The sequence below is a fragment of the Alligator mississippiensis genome, chromosome 1 (assembly GCF_030867095.1).
Source record: "Alligator mississippiensis isolate rAllMis1 chromosome 1, rAllMis1, whole genome shotgun sequence".
Lineage (NCBI taxonomy): Eukaryota > Metazoa > Chordata > Crocodylia > Alligatoridae > Alligator > Alligator mississippiensis.
The window spans coordinates 462632019-462653018 of NC_081824.1; the positions used below are offsets into that span (position 1 = coordinate 462632019).

General features: G+C 46.5%; 1 long non-coding RNA gene across 1 annotated transcript in view; it reads left to right on the forward strand.

The window, feature by feature from the left end:
* LOC109284626 (uncharacterized) overlaps window positions 1-21000 on the forward strand; it is a 1607267-nt gene that overhangs the window by 347807 nt on the left and 1238460 nt on the right. Inside the window, exon 2 of the long non-coding RNA XR_009459873.1 lies at window positions 17741-17789. This is a non-coding gene — a long non-coding RNA (uncharacterized LOC109284626). The remainder of the gene's footprint in view (window positions 1-17740; window positions 17790-21000) is intronic.

The window sequence follows — 21000 nt, forward strand, 5'->3', positions numbered from 1 at the left end:
GCCTCCCAGATGGCATCCGGGTTAATATTACTTCTGGCCTGAGACTGGAGCAAACTGAGTCCAACGTTGGGCTCCATGCACACGCACATTTGTACCACCTCCCCTCTCACAGGAGGCCTCTTCCACTCTGCCCCTCTCCCGCTGGGGCCTCTGGCATACTGCCCATTACCAAGCCACACTCCACTGCCCTACTCCTCCTTGAGCGACCCCTCTGGGCCATCAGGCTTCACTACTCACATACTGTGCTATGTTGGCTAGCACTATGGAAGAAAGAGACTTGGGGGTCATCATTGACCACAAGATGAACATGAGCCTGCAATGTGATGCTGTGGCTAGTAAAGCGACCAAAACGCTGGCTTGCATCCATAGATGCTTCTCAAACAAATCCCGGGACGTCATTCTCCCCCTGTACTCGGCCTTAGTGAGGCCGCAGCTGGAGTACTGCATCCAGTTTTGGGCTCCACAATTCAAAAAGGATGTGGAGAAGCTTGAGAGAGTCCAGAGAAGAGCCACGCGCATGATCAGGGGTCAGGGAAGCAGACCCTACGATGACAGGCTGAGAGCCCTGGGGCTCTTTAGCCTGGAAAAGCGCAGGCTCAGGGGTGATCTGATGGCCACCTACAAGTTTATCAGGGGTGACCACCAGTATCTGGGGGAACGTTTGTTCACCAGAGCGCCGCAAGGGATGACGAGGTCGAATGGTCACAAACTACTACAAGATCGTTTCAGGCTGGACATAAGGAAGAATTTCTTTACTGTCCGAGCCGCCAAGGTCTGGAACAGCCTGCCACCGGAGGTCATTCAAGCGCCTTCATTGAACACCTTCAAGATGAAACTGGATGCTTATCTTGCTGTGATCCTATGACCCCAGCTGACGTCCTGCCCTTTGGGCGGGGGGCTGGACTCAATGATCTTCCAAGGTCCCTTCCAGCCCTAATGTCTATGAAATCTATGAAATACTGGCCTCACCACACAGCCCCTTTGGTTCCCATGAGTTCCCTACTCTGCATGGTCTTGCCTTGTGCTGAGCCCAGGGCTAATTCCGCCCTATGCCCCTCACTGGGCAGCTCTACACACACACGCATGCATATACTGGGCTCCCAGCCCTCTGGTTTCCCCCTCACTGGGCTTCTACCCCCACGCCCTCACTGGGGATCCTCATCTCTGCCCCCTCCCTGGGAACACAGGGCTTCCCTCCCTGACTGTGACTCAGGTGGCCGTAGCCGTTCCTGGTCCCATCTAGGTCTTACATCTTCCTTGGTATCAGGTGTCTGTATCCATGCTTAGCCCCTTTGAATCCACAGTATTGTGGGGGACTAGGGATTAAGGCATCCCGATCCACCTTTCACCAGGGTGGTAACTGGCCTGCTATTTCCTGGGGCCTCTTGTGCCACTGGGAGCCCCACCAGGCCATATACTCCCAGCAGGGTGCAGTTTTAGGTCATGCTCAGGACCAGGAGCCTCTAAACCATCCCCTTAAGCTCCTGCCCTTACCCCCAAGATGTGGCATTAAGCCTGCAGCCAGGCAATGTTTCTGCCTGGCCTGCCAGCAGTGTACTGCTGTGTCTATATAGGTGGCCAGAGATCTAAAATGGCCACCACAATCAAGTATCTGCTGGCTGCTTGTCTCAGCCCTTAAAGTGGCAGGCACCAATAGTGCCCTGCCACAGGAGGTAGTTCCCAATAGGTGGTCCATGGGGATTGCACCCTTGGGTTTCTTCGTGGGGCTCCAAACCTCTCCTTTACCCCATCCTTACCACATCCACAGCCAGGGTGGACTCTGCTCTCTGAAGGTCTTACTCTTGGATGATCCCATCTCATCCATGCTGCCTGCCTCCAGGAGATAGGGCTTTCTGGCCATCAGTCTTCCAGAGGCCATCCTTTGTCTTTGAACTGTGGCCTTGGTAACTAAACACAACCCAGTCCAGGGTTAACCATAATTTAGGAATGAAACTAAACACAGAAGGTCAGCGTCCACTGACGGACCCCTGGGATCTTGTCTCCCAGGCCCTCTTGGTCTTGCTGAGGGCTCCTCTTTCCCTGTTTGCCTAACAGGTGTCTGGAAGGGGTGGCCACCCTGTGCCATGCCTCTGCTGGCCCTCTCAGGAAAGCCTCCCTTGGGCCCGCATCCCTTCCCCCTCGGGTCCATCTGACCTGCGGCAAGGCTGCTTGTGTCCCACCAGCCAGTGTTGCCTGTCTCTCCTATACTGGGTCTCATGTCCCTCCACATCTCTCTCCGTACTGAGCTTCTCAGGGGTGTTGTCAGTCCCTCAGTGCCACTCCCTGCCACGGCACTTGGACTCCCTGTTGGGGCCTCGGCTCTCCTTCCTGGTGTCCCAGGGAGCAGCTTCTCTCCAATGGAGCTCCCTGGCATCCCTCTGCCCCTAGGGATTGAGTTTCCTGGCTCCTCTGCTGGTGTCCCTCTGCAGATGCTTGGCTTCTTGCCCCTGTCCTTGGGGCTCGCACTCCTCTGGTCTTTGGCTGGAATCTTACTGCTGGTGATCGGCTCTCCTTCTCCCCACCGTGCAGCTGTCTTCAGCTGATTTTTGAGCTGTCTGCTCCTCTCTGAAGCCACATCCCCAGCTCCCACTGATTTGGAGGCTCAGGCATCTCCAGAACTGCTGAGCATGTTCTCTCCACTCTGGAGTCTCTCTCCAGCTGCCGCTGTTTGCCATCCCTGTGGTGAGTATTGGGGCGCATCGGGATGGTCCTGGGGTGAGTTGGGGGCGGGGATTTTGCCTCCCCTCTCACACTGAGTAACATCATAATCATTTATCATCAAGGCATGGCAGTAAAGATAGGTGAGCAGTTAGCCCAGAGACAGGTGGGTGGGCCAACCTCAAACTGGCCCTGGGAGGGCCTCTGTATTACAGTGAAGGAAGACATAGGCCCTTTTCAATAGCAGTGGTGTGCTTTTGGGCAGAAAAAGGTGAAGGATACGTCAGCAGCAGCTTCCTGGCTCATTTCTTTCCCAGCTTTGTGGTGTTTCTGACAAGCGCTAGGGACAGACATTCAAAAAACCTTAGCCTGAATTGATTCAGTCTTTGCAGGTTAGTCTAATCCGGCTATGCTGAACTGGTTTGTAACTGGACATACATTCTCTCTGAGGAAATTCAGGTACATGCCTGCAATGGTTCAGGCTAGAAGCTGGGGGGGACGGTGTTAGAGCAGCCCTCCCCTCCCTTCTACAGTACTGAGCTGGGGGGGGTGGCCAGACCCCAACAGGACTCTCATTAGGGATGTCTGCCTGCACCATCCCAAGTTTTTCTCCACTCACTGTGGAGGGAGGGAATGTTGCCAGCCTCCAGCCCCCTGCTAGCACTCTGAGGCAAACAAGGGGGGTGGGGTGCAGTGCATGCGTCTATTGATGATACAGAGCTTTTCAATCTTCCTCCCTGATTCTTTATACTGTCTGCGGGAAACTGACAGGCAAGCAAGCAGCAGGGGGGTAATAATAGTGTTTGTCACCTCATCAGCAAAACAATAGACTCTCTCCATTAGTTCAGACTCTTCTTAAACAGCTTACCAGCTAACCAGTTGATTAGCTCCAAACAGCCCTAAGTGGTCACTGCTCTATCTTTTTGTCCCAATGAAACTGGAGACGCTTGCATACAGAGACACTTTTCATCATTACCTAGCATACCACATGCCTAGGGTCCGTGGGGCTGGGGTCCATGCTGTGGGAGATGGGGGGGGATTCCTGATTGTTCAGCAAACAGGAAGGGAGGCAGAGAAGGGTAGGACAGGGGGAAGCCATGCAGACCTGGCTGTGCCTTTAGTCTCTGCTGGAGCTTCAGCTGTGGAGCAGCTTCAGCCAGGTTAGGCGCAGAGCGGTGCATGGGAACAGCCTCCTGTGATCTGGCAGGCAGATTGGGGGCCCGCCTACACCCCTGGGAGGGCTGCAGGGGCTCTGTTGGACTGTTCCTGGGGGTACGGGCCCCTGATATGCCTGATGAATCACAGGAGGCTGCTTCTGTCACCTGGGACCAGCACTGGGTGCAGCCCACCCCCAGCACTGGGAAGATTGGGGCTGCCATTGGCCCCAACCAGCAGCAACAGCATGCTGTCATCCAGCATGCAGATCCAGGGCCCGCACCACCAGTAGGTTGGGGGGTGTGGTAGAATCCTCCCTGGGGTCATGGCCCCTGGATCTGCACTGGATGATAGGAGGCTGCTGCTGCTGCTGCCAGCTGGGACCAGCACTGAAGCCAAGTAAGTTCAGGTTTGAAACTGAAAACGTTTCAAAACTTATGAAACATTTAGAGTGCCCTTGTTTCATTTCGAAGCTGTTTCAAAGGCTTTTGCTTCATTTCAATTTCACTGTTTAGAGCTCAAAACATATCAAAACAACTTTGAAACAAAACACGTGGCAGAATTTTGCACAGCCCTAATATATGTATATGTGTGTGTGTGTGTGCATCTGTGTGTGAAATTTCACTGTGTGTGTGTTTATATATATATCTATATATGTATAGATATAGATACATATATATGCATATATATATCTATAGAGATATAGACACACACACACACGCACGCACACACACTTATCCTATAATACTATGCCCTACAGATAAAGGCTGAAAGATTACACCCCTCCAGGTAGGCCAAGCAATGTGTTGATAATCAGTTGATTTAAAATAGACAGACAACAGGTAGGCAGAGGTGATCATGTATAAATACAATTAAACAACAGTCAAAACACAAATATACACAGGTAGGTATAGGCAAGTGTGTATCTATAACCATCAGAGAAAGGGTCCCACCAGAGTCGCTTTGCAGGTTGTACTTAACACTCTATTGAGCTATTAAATACATAGATAAAAATGTTCACAGCGTATAAGGTGATCTCTCACAAAATATAAGGCAGTTCAATAACAGGTCAACCTAAATTCTATAATTATCCCATGGCCCAGACTGACCATGAGGCATAGGCTGCACTCTGGCCTGCAGGGGGAAGAGAAACCCTCTGTGCTCCCCAGGCCTGGGGTGAGCCCTGGGTATGCCTCCCTAAGGTAATTCCAGATCCTGGGAGCTCCCTTCAGCTCAAGCTTCCCCAAGGATAACTGCTTCACAGCCAGAGTAGCTCTCCTCCCCTGTGGGAATCCCTTCCTCAACAACTCAACTCCATGGGTATGAATGTGTGGTCCTCATCTCCTCGACCAAGGCGCTCCTCCCATGCGGGGCTTCCCAGGCCATGGGCTCTACTTGAGCCAATGCCCACAGGTGGCCCTGTGCACCATTGCGTGCACCGAGGGCTCTGCCTTCTGGTCACAGCTGGGGGCTCAGGCTGCCTTCTATGGCTCCGAGGCATGGGTCCTTGCCTGGGACTAGCCATGCACCGAGCATGCAGAGGAGTCCTGGCCATGTACCAGGAAAGGGTGGACCTGAGCTGCCTTAAGAGGGTCCAAGGGTCTGGGTCCCACTGGACCACATCACACTGCTGGCTCTTGGTCCCTGGCCTCACACCAGGGGTTGCAGACCTGAGCCACCTTGAACGGCTCCCAGGGTCTGGGCTTTGTGCACTGAGCTGTGCACCGACACTGTATTCCCCGTGATGGAGCCAGGGATGCAGCTGCTCACCACTCCCGCTCATGAAGAGGCATCTTTGGGGTCTTCAGAGTGCAAGTTACACCTGCAGGCCAGCTCACACCGGCTCTTCTTTGCCCATCCTCTTCTCTGTCCCTTGATGCATCTTCTGCATGCCGAACATGCTGTTCCTTTTATTCACTCTGGAAGCTCTGCCCCCAGAGTGCTTTTAGACCTGCAAAATGCAGGCTATAATCAGGTCCAGGGCTCTTTGCCCCTCTTGCTCTGCCCCTCTCTGCCCTGCCCCTCTCTGCCCAGTAGGGGCAGAGCAAGCTCCTTCCCAGCAGTTGCATGATTGGTGGACAGGCTCCACCAATCACAACAAAGGTTCTCCGAGCCCAGCTTGCCAGTGTGCTGTATTGGTAAATCCGCCACCCAGGTACTAAATTTAATGCACAGTAGGCACTGTGCATTAATGAATGTGTAGACATGCCCAGCTTGATCAAACTGTACTAACTTTATTTGAGTTGCCATTTTATTATGGTTTGCGCTTATTTCTGGTTTGCACTCTCATTTCCCTTGAATGTCTGTTCATGGCTGATTTGCTGGAAGCAGTCTCTGGAAAATCAAAATCTTTCCATGTCCACATTTCACTCTGTGTGTTTTTTTTTTTTGGGGGGGGGGGGAGGGGTTAATCTTCCCTTACACTTCCCTACATAATAAGTTGTGTTGGTCATCAGAATGATCTATGGGAAAGATCAAAGAAGCATGAGTGGGAGCAGAGGAGAAATTTACCCCTACAAATAGAAATCATCCAGATATGGGGGGGGGGGGGGGAAGTAGGTTGGTTGAAATGAGAAGTGATTAGAAACATTACCCAGAAATCGGGCAAAACAAACAGTTGGGTCTGTTTCACAGCAAAAAATCTCTACAAGTATGCACAAAGCTAGTTAACATCATTAGCAAGAGCAGCAGTGCAAAACATTTCCAGTCCAGAGGATCAGTTCAGAAGTCTAAGAAGATTGTCAGAGATTTTCAGTCCTCCGTCTGTACTGTAGCCCTTCTCTGATGGGTGAAGGGAGAAGGATGTTTGAGCCACCTGTTCTGGGGAACCTGATAACACTGTTGCATCAAGGCATAAAGACACAAAGAATGCATCCAGGTGAGCACACGTGCACTTCGTGGCACATGAAAGGCTTTTGAGGTGCTGCAAAATGCACACAGCACACATGAAAAGGTTCTCTGCTCTGCATATTTGCAGCTCAAAGCCAAAATTAGATGCCAGGAAATCCTGATGTGGCAGGCTTGCCTACTTTTGCCTGGTTCCTTGGGTTTAGAGAATTGTCAAAACAATTGGTGGACAAACCCATCAATCAGGGACCAGCAAGGGAGGAGCCCTGGGAGGAGTCCGCCCTGCCCCTACATCAGGGCAAAATGAGGAGTGGACCTAATTGAAGACTGCACTTCACTTCCCCCCACAATTGACCAGCCTTCAATCTTGGGGCCAAACCTCAAAAGGGTATATAAGGAGCTGCATGCATAGCATGAGAGAGAGTTGATGAGGGATGGAGAAGAAAAAAAGAAGCTGGGATTGAGGAAGTGCTACCCAGGGAGTGCTTCCAGTTGCCCTGAAGAGCCTGAAGACTTCACTGTCAGATGGGATTGGCAGGCAGCTATGTCCTTAACCACTCACTGCAAAAGAGTGTGGTGAGCTGGGGCAGGCGTTGCTGCACGGAGGGTCTGCAAGGGACTGGGATCTTGGGAGCCTCTCAAGGCGGCTTGGGTCTCCAACCCTGGCACAAGGCTGGCACTAGTGTAGACGCTGCTGCATGGTGAGTCATTGTCAGGTCGAGGGCCCTTCGAGGGGGCAGGGGGTGGCTTGGTCCCCATTTCCCTGCTGCCGGGTGCGAGGGCCCATGGGCAGTGCAGTCTCCACAGTGCAGCTGGAGCCCTGGCCCTGGGCATGCATGAGGCAGCACAGGCCCGCAACCTGCTGAAAAGGCCAAGCCAACCGAGCATGTGAGTGAACCATGCACTCCACATGGGGACTGAGATAGAGCACCCACTGCAGGAGCCACTTGTCTAGCTGGGGATGAAGCACCAGGAACCCTTGCTGGACCCCTACTCACTGGGAAGTGTGAGTTCTCGGGCAAAGGGTTTCCCACTGGGGAGGGACACAGTGGATAATCCCATCAGAGAGGGTTTAGGCTGCAGAGAGAGAGACTCCTCTAGAGGAGAGGGGTATTTAGAATTACCAGGCCTCATATTTTGGAGTGTTTATTACTTGCTTGCTGCATCTTATATTTTGGAGTGTTTGTTTATTGCTCGTTGTGCTTTCTAATATGGAGAGTTTATTAACTGTTTATTAGGCTTTCCATTTTGGGGGTGCTTACCTATCAATTGCTGGGACATACCCTCAGAGGATCTGTGGGAGAGGATTCTCTTGTGGGTCTTAGGGATTGCTATACCTACCTGTTCTGTTATTTGTTGACTTGAATGTATGATATGTAAACATTTATCTTTATCACCAATCCAGTTTATTCTATCCCCTCCCCTTTTATTCTGCAACTGAATAAACCATGTACATGGTTAAAATATTGTGTCCTGGTCTTCCTCCTATAGAAACACTGGAAAGGGGGAAGCTGTGAGCAAGCTGCAGTTTCCATCTCCAGCAAGTATGCCTTGCTGACCATCCCCTTCTATTGGAAAGGGGGGGTACACACTCTGGTACATCCAGGTTACACTGGTATCTAAAAAAAAGTGTTTAAAAAAAAAGTGGGGTGCATAGTAGCAGCATGCATTGCCTGAAACCAGAGCCTGGCTGGCCAAAGCCATGCAGCATCCCCAGGAGGCCCCCAGAACCCTAGGTAAGGCTGCTGGGGCCAGCCCAGGTGCTGGCCCCATCCTCCCCTACCTCACCTGGGGTAATATGCCATGCTCCAGAGCTCATGTGCAGGGGTGTTTCCTGGGGACAAGTAGCAATGGCACAACTCTATGCTGCTGCTATTTGTCTCTGGGGAAGTGCGCGTGTGTGTTTGTCTGGATGCACCCAACCACTGCACCAAAGAAAGGTCTAAATAGACAACTGAAAACAAAACAAATCCCCTTGCTCTCAGACTCTGAAAGAGGCTATGTTTTAGGCATTTAAAATATATACTATGTTTTCTTGTATATATCAGACCCTGAAATATAAAGAACATGTTATTTTTTGTAAGGCAGAATGAAGGAAAAAGTTTTTTACAGAGTTAGGGCTGCACAAAGCAGGGACAGAGCCTAACTTTCAGATGACTTTCCCCCCTTTCCATGCTTAACTGAAGGTGAAACCACACTCACTACTGCTGAAGACTGTAGGAGATTTGGTTTTGAAAAAGAGATAAGGAGTTTCTAAGGCTGTGAAATAGGAGGAGAGAGACCAGGAGCAGCAAGCAGACAACAAAATTGCGATAAGAAAGAATTAGTGGAACATCAAGAGAATTAAAAAGGAGAGATGGTTGTTAACACCTCTGGAGTTAAGGAACAATGAGCCATTAATTCTCAGCTGCTGGAACAGTAATGCGACAAAGTCTTCACTTTGGATCAGGAATAAAAGCAGAAAATCAGCAAGAAAATCATTCAGAATATCAGCTTCCCCACATAATATAAACCCCTGAATTTGGGGGGTGGTAATTTTAGGGGGAAAGGTGCGTGTCATATGCAAGAAGTCACGGTGCGTGGATGTGGGTGGGTTTGAAGAACACAAGCATGATGTGTGGGAAGACTGATGGAAACAAACAGTTGGCTAAAGCAAACGCTTGCTCATGTGTTCAAATGTGAGGTTTTTATTAGAATTCAAACTTAGGACCCTCTACTCCTTCCCTGATGTATTTATCGTTACTTACAGTGCATTACACTTATGTATGTAGCGTGCTTATAATAGTGACAACTTAATGCCCTTTTATAAACCATGGACAAGTGAAACTTTTGTATGGATGGTGGTTATACTATTATTTTATTTGTTGCAAAAATGTGGATCTTGGGAGCCCAATGCAGAAACTTTTGCATCGTGGTTACTACAAATTCAGTTTAGTACCTGTAATAACCTGAATGCACAGTACCTGGTGGTACTGTGCAGTAGTGGAGGAGCATGGTTTTTTTGTGATGCTAACGCACAGTAGACTAATTTTACTGTGCATTAGCGTGTTAGTATGACTTTTGCTGTGATGTGCAAATGCACAGTAGAATTAAACTACTGCACATTTACGGTCTCATGTACAGGTTAGCCTTGATTTATGCAGGTTCTTTATATGCAAATTTGCTCTTATGCAGTGAGCATATTTACACCCATAATTCATTATATGTGAGGTAAATTCACTCTTATGTGATCAGTATAGGGTCGTCCCCCCCGCCCCCCCAGCAGGAGGTAAGTCTGTGTGGGGAGGAGAAAGAGTTGTGGCCCCACTCATGCCAGCCCCCGCAGCAGTGGCCCCAGGAGAGGCAGGCACCAGCTGCCTGCACTGTGCTCTGCCTGTTCTCCCGTGCCTGGGCTCCACCTGTCCCTGCTCACCCCAGCTTCTGGGCTGTGCCCTGTCCTGGTACAGGCAGCTGTTGTCGGCTGCTCCTGGGGCTGCTCCAGCATGGGCTGGGGTGAGTGCAGACAAGCGGAGCTTGGGGCAGTATGGGGTACAGCACTCACTCCAGCCCCAACTTCAGTGGCCCATGCCAGCCCCAGAGGGAATGGCAGTGGGTTGGGTGTGTGTCTTGCTGCTCTGTGCCCCCTGGGAGGGCTGCAGGCTGGGGGGGGGGGGCAGGGGGGCTGTGCCAGGGTCTTCCTTGGGGGGGCACATGCTCCTGGATCTGTGCGTGGGATGACAGCAGGCTGCTGCTGCATGCTGGGGTCGGTGGTGGCACTGAGCTGTTCCCAGCACTCAGCGTGGCCCACCCCGGGGTGAGTGGGGACAGGTGGAGTCCCGTAGGGACAGGTGGAGCATGGTGCAGCACAGAGGCTGCAGGCAGCTGGTACCGACTGCTCCCGAGGCTGCTGCAGCTGGGGCTGGGGTGAGTGCCACTTTGTTCCCTCTGTTTTTCTCCTTTGTGCAGCCCTGGGAGCGGCACCCTACCCCCTGCCTCACTCACTCCCTCCATCACTACCATGGGAACCTATCCCTATTTGTTATATTATAAAGCGGGTTTGCTTTATGCAAATTTGATTTATGCACCATTTTCCTGGAATGCGTGTACCACATAAATTGAGGGAAACATGTAGATGGGCCCCTTGTGTGCTGAGATGGTGGACGGAGAGGAAGCCTATTTACTTTATTGTTACATGGTAACATGAAGCAGCTTCTGGAGCCCTTAACCCCTGGACTGGCTGCATGTCAACACCTTTTAAGCACTCGTTATTCAGCTTAAAGTTATCCCACTCCAGGACAGGATTATCTTTAATCTGCCTAATTTTGTTCCTGCTCTATCAAGGTGTGGCCACATCCCACAGCTATTCTGCCCAAATTGAAGTCTTCCAGAATCCCAGAATACAGTGACTCCTCCTGAGTGGGGCCAAGTAGGGACTCTGGGGTGAAGCAGGGCCAAGCATGGTGCCTTGCCCCCCTCCTCCCCCTAGGCACATCAGGCAGAGAGAGTGCCACAGCCCCAGTATACCTGCCTAAGCTCCTTGGAGCCCAATACTTTTTTCTCTGGAGCTCAGGCAGTGTATGGCTGGCTGACAGGCAGCCCAGCTGGTGGTGACATTGGGCAGGGGGGAGGGTGCAAGGCCCAGAGTGGCCTGTTCCTTTTTTCTCTGGTGACCACTGCCTCCACCTGGCAGATGGCTGGGCACTGCCTGAGCTCCAAGGAGCCCAATTCCTTTTTCTCTAGAGCTCAGGCAGTGTATAGCCAGCAGGCAGGCAGCCCAGCTGGCAGTGGCACTTGGGGAGTGCTTTACGGAGGGACCTGAATCTTTTTTCTCCTGTGCACACCCTCATTTGGGCTGCTGATTGGCTGAGCACCACCTTAGCTCCAGAGAAAAAAGGATCAGGCCCCTTGGAGCTCAGGCAGTGTCTGGCTGGCCAGCAGCACACCCAGCAGCAGTGCAGGGAGCGAGTTTCAGAGAGACCAGACAATCCCAGGGAAGCTGCTTCTCTGGTCTTGCTACAACTGGCACGGTGGTGGGCCTGCTCCCTCCTGGCCAGAGCAGTGAGCCAGTCCTGCCCCTGGTTCCTCGTCCTGCCCTTGTTCACCAAGCCTCAAGTGGGAAGTCACAGCTGTGCAGGTTAGGAGCAGTCAGAGCAGGTTTTTTTTTTACCTTAAGGTATGACTGCTCCACTAAGCCAAACAACACTAACTAATTAACATTTGTTTGCCTTACAGCATGAGGCGTAACAAGGCCCAAAGACTTATAGGGTTTTTTTTTGTTGCTAAACCTTATATCCTCAGATGTATGTAGTGTTTATAAATTAATTGCCATTTCTATTAGTCTGTGAAGCATCTTAGCTTCATGGGATGAAAGCTCTTATGCAAGAGCAGCCAGATTTAATCACCATGCTTCTTGACCTGTAACTTTTGCATCTGATTGAAGTTTTAGTAAAATTCTTAGCTAGATGCTTCCCCTCCTCCCCCCCAAATCTGAGATCTGTTTTTTTTGTCAAATTGTCCATCATGCTTTTTAATTAGTTGTTAATAGGCTGGCAATTATGTATGTACACTGCAAATAGGAGGAGGAAGCCATCCTTTTACTTATTATTCACCACTATATTTGCATGTGTTTTACATATGTGGTTCTATAGTGCGAAAATCCTACAAGAGACTTGCCTCAGGATCATTGACTATGTTATTATTAATAATAATTATATATTCTGCACAGCACACATGACTCCTCAATCAGTGCTTGCATCAAAATCAAAATAACCCTATTATACAAGAATAGTTGCTGACAAGTGGAGCAGTACTGATTCTCTTTTCTCATACGTTTCTGCAGTCATTCTTGTTATAATATCATTGTAAAAAACTGCCTAATAAATAGCCTAATGTACCTAAGATTTATTTCTATAAGGATGCTTAATGGTCTGTGGTATACCTGCAGTGAGAGAAGAGGAAGGAAGGAAAAATGGTTTGTATGACATGGTGACCAGCAATATTGTTTCTCTCTTCAACAAGAATGGGCAACTCCTTCTTGGATAAAATTATATAGGAAATCCTATACTCTTTTTTCCCCATTTAATTATTTTTTAGTAACAGTGTGTTACTTAAGCTGCAAAGGAAAGCACATAAAAGTTATTCAATGCTAAATTTACAGTTGCCCATGCAACCTTATTTTTTCCCACTTCTTTATGCATTCTGTGAACTTCCATGAGTTATGGGTCCCAAGGAAAATAATAAGTCTATACTTGGATTATTAAGGGCTGTATCAAAATGCGCAAGGGACCAAATTACACTCAGGTAGGGAACCACAAGTCTGGCATTTCCTTACTCCTAAGTGCTTAATTTGCAAACTAAATAATATTATTTCAGTATAGGTTCTTGCGTACAAGTTTCTGATTTTTTTTTTTGTTTGAAGTAAACATATCAATGTACATTCTCTTATCTAAAACTCTTAACAATGTCCCCCTTCCACAGTATGACTTGTCAGCAGATTTGGACTTTGACCCTTCAGCACACCCCTCTACCATTTGAGCCGCAGAACCAACTGCATTGGATAGTACTGGAAAAAAGATGTTAGCCAAAAGGGAGGTTATCTAGGAGGCTACTAGTGCCCTGTGCTAGTGCCATGTGTAAAGGGGATGATGAACAGGGGCATCTGACAGGATGGGGTCCCAACAGGAAGTTGGGGACCTCTTCATCGGTTGCTCTTAGGACAGGCATGTCTTAAGAGTGTATGGGGTTTTTCCAGCATGCTCATCTTCTCACTTTCTTCTCTGCCACCATTGGTAAGTAGAGTCCTATACATTTGTTGTTGTCTCCAGAGAAAGTGTGGGTCCTGGGGATCACATGCTGGACCACTCGTGATACTTGGCTCAGGTACAGGTTCACTTGTGAAAAGCTGAGCTGGATCCCTGAGAGAGAGGACACAAACTGGTCAGCAAGTTGCATTGAGTCCCCAAGTGACAGTGCTTTAAATTTCAAAGCAGTTCCCCTCCTTACCTCACCCCTTGGTAGGTGTGTTTCTTTTCAATGCAGTTGATCAAATCCAAATGCCTATAATGCAGGATCCTGTCAGGAATATTTTTCTATCCAACTGCTTTGCTTCTTACTTTTAGTGTATTTCACTTGCTTTATTCAACTGTGGCATTTCATTAATATAAAATTAAATTTGACCCAACTTGGTTAGTCAAGGTTATTTTACTAGAATACCTGTCCAGTATGTCCCTTTCACTGGTTGGCACTGTTTGTTCTCTCTCCCAGTGACAGGGATTGCCTAAAGGAAAGGAAGAGACATGGCTCCACCTGCAAAATCTGAACATCGCACTGGTGTTCATGGTTCATTGTGAAAGTGTGAGCACAAACTGAACAGGGAGGGGATAACATAATTACTAACATTAAAATGAGATGTACACATTTCAGTTTGGAGACTGGAGTAGTTGCAGGGAGATGCAAAGTGACTGTAATAGCCTTTACCTTATTCCCTGAAGTCTAGTTTCCCTGTAATTAGAGTACTGAGCCAGGGGCAGTGCAGAAGTTGCTCCAATCCAATGAGTAACACTGGAAGAGCTTGCAGATGCTGCTAACATTACCTAGCGAGCAGGAGCTGAGGTCAGGATGCCAAAGCTGGACAGTTCGTACTTGGCTGAGCATCAGGGGACTTTAATCCTTTGGTCAAAGATGAGTAACAATCTATCCCTCAGTAGCATAATGAAGTGGGGACAACTGGAGCAGTGGATGGGGAGGGCACAAAAAGAAAGCAGCGGTTGTACTGCCAACCCAGCTGCTCCTGTACCGCCTACAGCTCAGGCACTGATGCTGCCCCATGCACGGCTCCCATCCAGGCTGCTTAGGCACCCAGTTATGCCTCTGCTAACCCTAACTATTGAACCAAAAAATGTAGAGAGAAAAAAATACCGTTTGGATTATCCAGTGCACTCCCTAGCAATGCCAGGTTATTTCCTACAGATGTAAATTTTTGTATTTAAAGGTTGTAAGCAATTGGATTCCTGACTCTGCTCCTTGGTGACGGTTCCATAGTGCAATACAGCCCTCCGGTATGATGCTTGACTTCCCGCTTGCTGTCTGCATTTTCCCTTGTTGAAGTTTCCTGCCACTGTTCCATAGGTTCCTGGTGATTTTTCTGCAGCCGTTCTGTACAGGGAACCCTAATGTGGCTGTTCTTGAATGCTGCAGTAGTAGCACTTGCGTAGCTTCCTCATCAACGACAGTCAGCTCTGAGATCTGGTTTGTGGTTCATTTTATTTTTCATGGGGCAAGCTTGCCCCCACAACAAACAAAGCAAGCAACACAGTAAGCAAGTGTGCAAATAAAGGAAACCGAACCCTGTGGTCTTTCTTCAGACATAAAGAGGGGGAATCCAGGATCTGTGCTTCTCTCCCACCCTACCAGCCTCCTCTCTTCTCCCTTTGTGCTCTGCTCCTGGAGCTTTTTAACCCTTGTTATGGCTCCACTTCCATTTTACTAATCATCCGTTGTAGCTTGCTCCCAGCCCTTTGGCCTGACAGCCCATGATCTGCTGCCTACTAGCACCTGGGGTTTCAGTCGGCCTGAAGGCTGCACCTCCTTACAGATGACTATGAATAGCCAGATATATCCCCGCGTGATCTGCACAGAGCGGCCCAAGCAACCAGCTGGGATCCACAAGCATTTGAAAACACTGGGTGGGATGACAATCCATGTCAAAGGGCCACTATGAGTAGGAGCAGAGAGAAAGAGCATTAAAGTATCCTTTAAAAATTGTGTTGGAAATCCTGATCATAACCTTGTCTCTCAGGCCATTTCTCGTAACTACCCATCAAATGCTAGTTCTTACTACATTGGTAAATAGCTAGTAACATTTATCACTTCCATGGCTTTCTGATGTGTATAGCTGTATTTATAGGATGTGATCAGCTTCCTTGAAGGGAGAAATTTGTAAAAGCTTAAACACATACAATTTAAGTAGATATTTATTCAACATTTTTATCCCACAGAGCCAAGTAGTAGTAATGCAATCTAATTCATTAAAGTTCAGAACCAGAGAAGCATAAAATGATGTCGGCATAAAATCCCATCGTATTTACCAGTGTTTGTGAATGACTAATGCAGTTAGGGATATTGCCTGTCATTATCTGCTCATGGAGGAGACTGAGTGGGATTTCTTCAGATAAGGTATTAAGCCTCTCTATACAGAGTACAGAACTGATGGGGTGAGTGGGATTAGAGGAAAACAGAGCTGCGATTACATTCTGTGGAGTGCCATATTTTCTTGTTGTCACTATTCAAAGTACCCTAATGGTTTTAGTGACAGCTGCTTAACCCCCATCTATAGAACATTTCACCTTCCCTCTTAAAGGCCCATGCAGTCTGAAATAGTTGGTTTGTAGATGCTCATTCTGCTGTTGTATGTACAATGACTAGGCATTGGGGTAGTCTGATAACTTTTGGAAACCTCAGGTGCTGTGATCCATAATGACCTGATTCATTGTATTTCTGCAAGGTTCATTTAAATATTTCCAATACAGCTTTCAACCACATTGCCATTGCCTGTGATCTCTTACCTTGCAAGCTGAGTGAAAGCAGGCTGAGCAGTCCTTGATTGGAAGACCTCCAAGGAAAAGAGAAGGGTAGCCTCATTCTCCCTGATTTGCATTGTAGTGCACTTGTAACTCCCCCTGATTTCTTGACATATTTGCATAAGGTCTGATCCGTCTTCTACTGAAGTCAATGGCAAGATTTTCATTGACTTTGGTGGAAATTAGCTCTGGCTCCTGCTGTGATGGGAGACTAGAGACAGTCGTTTTTCAGAATAGTTGTTTATGTTCAGTAACAAACATCCCGCCATGATAATACAACCATCATGTAGCCAAAGGTACAGTATTTCAGGTGAAACATAAACCCTGAGTCCTATTTCCTCTGACCACTGAATAAATTCTGGCATTTTTAAAACAGCAGGGAGCCCTGAACTTGCCCTGGCCAAATTTCAACCTAAGTTACCTGCTTAAACTAAGTTTCTCTTGCAATTTAAATTAGAAATTGGTTTTTATTTCCAATTCTAGGGCCCAAACCAATACCCAATAAAATCAATAGGACTTTCATTTTGAAGTATGACACGGAGGCTCTTTGATACCAGGTTTTATTGTTCCATCCCAGAGGTGACATAAATTTAGTAGTTAGTAAGCTAATTCCTGAGTGGACAGCTATAAAACAGGTTGCTGGAGGATTCTTCATTAAAATCGTCTGTTTTCAATTGCAAATACAAACACAGAAAGAAGTGGGTAACATAAATGATAACAGATGATTTAAAAAAAAAATCCTCTTGCTTATGATAACGCTGCAAATTGTGTTCCATATTATGGTTTGTTTTCCATATTATAGTTTGCATAAGAAAAATCATAGTGTCAGTGGATATTAGGGTAGTAGCGAGAGTCTGGCATTTAAGGTCAGAATCAGCTCCTTTTGAAGTTAATGGGAATCCTATTGAACTACTTGGGAGCTAAGCACAACCCTGAGCAGTAGTTTATAATATAGGCTATATAGCCTTGGAGGTGGCAACATAACAGGTATGACAAAAGATCATAAATGTTACCGTTCCAGTTCAATACATAAGGTCAGATATTTTGTAATTATGTGTATACTGCGAGGGGAAAGGGGGATGCTTTAATTAGAGCACCTTCAAGAACCACTGTAATTAAAACACTCAGAGCATCTCATGTATTAGCATCCCCGTGCTTCAAAATGGTGCCAGGGATGCTTTATCTAAAGCAGTGGTTCCCAATCTGTGGTACAGGTACCACCAATGGCACTCAGATAACCTGTCAATGGTTAACAGATTTATTATAATTCATTTATATGACAAAAAATTCCTGGTGGGACTGAAGGTTGAACTGAAAAATTTGCCGATGGCACTTAAGGTTGTGTCATTTAAAATGTCATTACAGTGCATTGGAGCAGCCTCCCTGCTCGTGTATAGGCACCCACAGAAAACAGTAGAACTAAATTGCCTTACGTTGCTTGAGTTATCTGACCAGTATAGCAGTAATATAGTCTAATATGTAAAGAAACTTAGCAAGCATATTTTTCTCTTTTTTCTCCTCAGGCTTCAATCATCAGTGAGAAAAACTTACATTAAAATAAATGACAGACTGGTAAGTCATACTCCATTACATTTATACTTTTGATATTTTTGGTAAAATATGAAAAAAGTTAATTATTTTGCAATGGCTGATCTTTTTTTAATACTGCTTACAGCATACTATATAAGCTTTGTTCAAGGGAGTGCATGCTTTGGGAATGTTTGGATGCACGAGAGTACTATAATATGTACCTTATTGCTCCTTCTTTGCATCTTGTTGACTCGAAGGTCAATTGAATGTATCACTAAATGCTTTTCAAATGAGGATTTGTAACTTCTTAGAACAGTACTATTTGCCTTTCACTTGGGGGATTCAAGTTATATAGTTTAATTATTTAGAGTCAGTGTTCCCATGTATGTGTTCATAAACAACGGGCATGAATGCATACACGCTTTTGGTGTATGTATAAAATCGAGTGTATGTAAAATTTTTCAAACCACATTTTTTAAAGATATTGTCAAGAAGTACAGCAATAAATGCTGGTTTTGTTTTTGGTGGGGGGAGGGGTGTTTCATTTTGGTTTTTCTCAGAGTCCAATCTAACTTCCATTCAACCCCTATAGAAAGGCTCCTTAGAAGGCTGACTTAAAGGATTATGCCTTTATTGAAGTTAAGATTAAATGTGTTGATTATTAACATGTTGATTTATAAATGATATTGTAAATGTTTCCATCCCCTTCGACAGTATTTTCCTACTTGAATTATTCCTAAGAGGTTGGGCCATTTATCCCAACATGACTATTTTTTAATTGTGCTTTTGTATAGGCTGCAGTAATTTTGAAAAGAATAATATATATCGTTAACAAAGTATGTCTCCCTTATAACTGTATATTTATAAGTATATATGAATAATCAGTTCAAAACATATGCCTAAAATGTATACTTTAAACAAGAAACTAGTAAGGGGTTTGCTAAACCTTTGGGATTAATAGAAGAGGTACTGTTTGTTGCCATATTAGAGTTTATAGAAGAACAGCATTTTAGCTGCTGCTATTTCAATAAATGTTAGGGGTAGAAAGTTTTTTTGTCTTCCATTGTAATTATTCTAAAATTATAATTTTAAAAATTGTAAGTGACCACATAAGAAAAAAAGTATTGGATCACCTTGGACTGTATATATTGATCCTTGACACCATCTCACTTATTACACCATTGAATGACTTCTTAGTGATTGAGAAGACCAGATAATTTGCTTTATATTGACTGAATAACAGAGCAACCAAAACAGGTGCGACATTTGAAGCCCATATAGCTTTGTGAAATTGTCTCAATGGGGGAGCATTTTTATTTCAATGTTTTACTGTTTTTATTTGTCTTCTCAAAGCACTTTTCTTTTTTAAATGATTGGCAAAGCTAGTCAACCACATCAAAGGAATAAAAATGTATGCACTTTTGAAAAAATAAACTGAAATGAAGGGGAAGAAAACACAGGTGGTATTATTAAAACACGCAAAAAACTCTTTGCCAAGATATTGGTTTTGAACTTTTTTTCCTATTAAGTTCAGCATCTGTAGAAGACAAGATTGCAATCTTAAAGTTTTATATTGAGAATGGATGAAGTTTATTTCAGATCAATGAATGATAATAAGAAGGGATTCTTGTCATGCATTTTTAAATGCTTTATTCCGTCTCTCTCCCTGAAAGGGAAACATTAAAATCATAACGTTTCACATATTCTCAGAGAAGTGTGACTTCTTAGGGAGGTTTTTTTTTGCTGCATCTTTCAGAACTAATGTATGCAGGAGAAAGGCAGACATTCCTGTTTTGCATTAACAGGTCACCGGGATCCTAACTGATATGGAGAAGCAGCAGCCCTAAAAACTGAGTCTGGGTCAGTTGTCCTAGTTCATCCTTTGGAGAGATCATGTATCAGCTGACTGTAGTAGAATTCTGGGTAAAAAACATGCAAAAGGTTTCAAGATCAGATATTGCAGGAAGTAGCCACCCTGAGATAGGAAAGATCCTTTGAAAAGGAATTCATACAAAGAAACTTAGGTTAAGATATGACCTTCTAGCTCAGGTGTGTCCAACATATGGCCCGCAGGCCGCCATGTAGCCCTCCAAGCTGTTTTCTGAGGCCCGAGGTACTGTGACGGGAAGCGAAAGTAAACACTGTGCTTTCGTTTCGAGGGGGTGATGTGATACCGCTTCCTGTGAGGTCTTTGAATACAGCTCACCGGCCCACTGGGTGATAAAAAGCTCATGATCTGCCCCACATTTAAAAAGGTTGGATGCTCCTCTTCTAGCTAAATTGTGCAGAGGGCAGGCCCACTTCGTGGGAGCTGTGATGGCTTCAGTTAAAACTTAGCTCTTCTAGCCATGAGCCAGTAGGAATTACAGCAACCTGAAAAATAAGTTAATCCCACCAATTTTACAATCTAATATAGAAAGTACTATACAGTTACTTTAAAGAAGAAAGAGTCAATATTTCCCAGATAGGTTCAAAAGATCGGGGGGGGGGGGGGGAAGCATTGAGGCTGGAAAGCACCAATCCTGGGGATATTAAACCATCTATGGCATACTGGGTGTATCTATACATGAATTCAATGTGAACGAATACACTCTGGCATATATCATGCTGGAATTTATTGCTCCCAGGTGCCAAATTTATACATGCACCCAGGACTACAGCACACTGTGCCAGGTTGGAGAATCCCCAGCTGGCAGAGGGCCCCGGGATTCAGCCTACCAGCCTAGGACTGCTCCAACTCAGTTCAACATGCTATAGAGGGCCTGGCTGGAGCATGAGGGTGATGTATCCCCACACTGAAATATGGTCATGCCCCAGCCAGCCCCATCAGCATCTACATGTGTGTTGCTGCACACTAAAGAATGCTGCTGCAAAATGTTGCTTGTATTTACAAGTACTAACCTGTGGCAGAGTTAATTAGTTTCCTACTAGGGCCACACATGTAGACTTTGAGACTCTACTGTGGAGCTAATTAAGCAGCTCCACAGTAAACATCTTGTGTAGATGCACCCACTGGGATTGGACCTTGGGGTTACAGTGAACAATAAGCTTAATATGAACCAACAGTGTGCCCTTATGCCATTAGTCTTCTTGGCAACATGTAGTGGGCCAGTAGGGGGTGGTCCTGTGCTGAGCCACCCACCTCACTGCACCTGACCACCTTCCAGGCTATGAGTGCCTGGGGGCACCTCATGTCTGGCTGACCCCCTTCCTGGAGCACACCCGCTAGCCTGGGGGTAGCACTGCCACCACC